Source organism: Brassica oleracea, chromosome C8 (assembly GCF_000695525.1).
Source record: "Brassica oleracea var. oleracea cultivar TO1000 chromosome C8, BOL, whole genome shotgun sequence".
Lineage (NCBI taxonomy): Eukaryota > Viridiplantae > Streptophyta > Magnoliopsida > Brassicales > Brassicaceae > Brassica > Brassica oleracea.
In genome coordinates, this window is record NC_027755.1 from 30,549,875 (window position 1) to 30,551,718 (window position 1,844).

Here is a 1,844-nt window from a genome sequence, read left to right on the forward strand (position 1 = left end):
TTGATTAATTGTTATAATAATAATCCACAAAGTTGAAGTCGCAACATTTTGGTAAAGAAACGGAAGCTTCTTCCATGACTCTCGTGCTGTCCCTCAAATATAGTCACAATCTCCATAGATTCATTTTTTCTTCCAAATCCTAAAGTCGAATTTATATTATATGTTGTTTAATTGTTTTTAGTTTAAATCATTTCAATAAATGTGTTCTCTTGTAGAAAGTGACATGACAACATTTCGAACGACTGAGAATTTCCAAATATATATATATATATATATCAATCATTTCAAGATACGTTTCATTTTTTCCAAACATGTAAATCATACAAAAAAACCCAGTGAATTCGTCACACAAAAATTATATTAGTAAGTTATAACTTATATATGAAACGCAAAGAAAACTACGGAATTGCACTTTCCATCCAAAAGCTTAGGAAAAATTAAGATACAGCTCAGCTCATGGGTGACCTAAAACAACTGAGGATAATCTTTCGAACCAAAACCCAACATGACCATAAATCCACGCCTTGAGCTTATGTAATAACTAATAGGGTTGATTAAACTTTTAACAGCTAGGTTCATATATTTGTTCAAAAATAATAATTAGGTTCACATTTATCTAGAAAAAACAACTAGGTTCATATACATGTGTGAGGATGTGTGAGTGCAGTTCTGAACTTTTAACAAGTACGTTCATACATATATAGTATGTGTGAGTGCAGTTATGAACTTTTAACAAGTAGGTGGGTTCATACATAACTATGGTTCTTGATAATTTTTAACATCAGTTAGTGCATGCATGTTAGCATGTAAGGATGTGATAACGAATGCTGGTTATGCAACTCCCTCTCATCTCATTAAATAAAACTCAATGAATTTTCAAGAGAGGGGAAATATTGCAACCAAGGGAAAGTTGAAGATATACTCCCAAACCTAGACTTGTAATCAAGGTAAACTAGACTAGTAATTAAGCATTAATTATTGTACTTTTAAAAGGTGAATTACTCTTGTACAGAAGCGGTACATACACACCGTGGGTTTTGGATTTGATTTGATTTTTTGTTTGGTTTGTTTCAAACCCTACAAAATGAGTAGTAGTTGACCACTTGCTGCACCCCGTGAAGAAGAATGATATAATTACGTTAATTATGTACGACGATCATATATGATAGTGCTTGAATGTTCTTTTCTTTCCTTTTTTTTTGATACAGCTGAATGTTCTTTTCTTTTGCTTAATGTTTTACGCAGATTGTTAAGAGGTTTGGAACTCATGACGTTACATGAGATTGTTTTACCTTTTCTGTATGAGAGAATCCATTTGCAAAGAGACAAAAGGAAAAGAGAAGTACTACGCTAAATAATAAATTACGTTATTAAAACGGCAGGTTGTTCGCTTATATAGGTCCAGGATGGCATGTAATCTATAAAAAAGGTTCGTCTTTTGAAAATTCGAGAGAGAAAGGAATCATCCATTTGATTGGTTAAGAGCACGTGCAACAGAGGATGACTCCGAATCCGTCACACGAGTCCGTCAAAAAAATAGTAATATAATATGATTATTAATGCTAATAACATTAAGGATTGGTCCGTGATTAGCATGTTGACGGATTCGATCCTTGGGGGACGTGGCGAAAGGTGAGTGGATGAGGCGAGATGGGGTTAGGAGGTGTTGAGAAAAATTAGGTCATTCGACCGAAGGAAAGAAAAAAAAATTTCCTCTCGGCGCTCTCGACTCTCGACGGCGATTTGGTAAACCCACCATCGCGATTGGTCTCCCTCGGATCCTGAAGGTAAATCGAAGGCTTGTCTGCTATTTTCATCGATCTAGAGTCTCTGCTTCTTCTTTT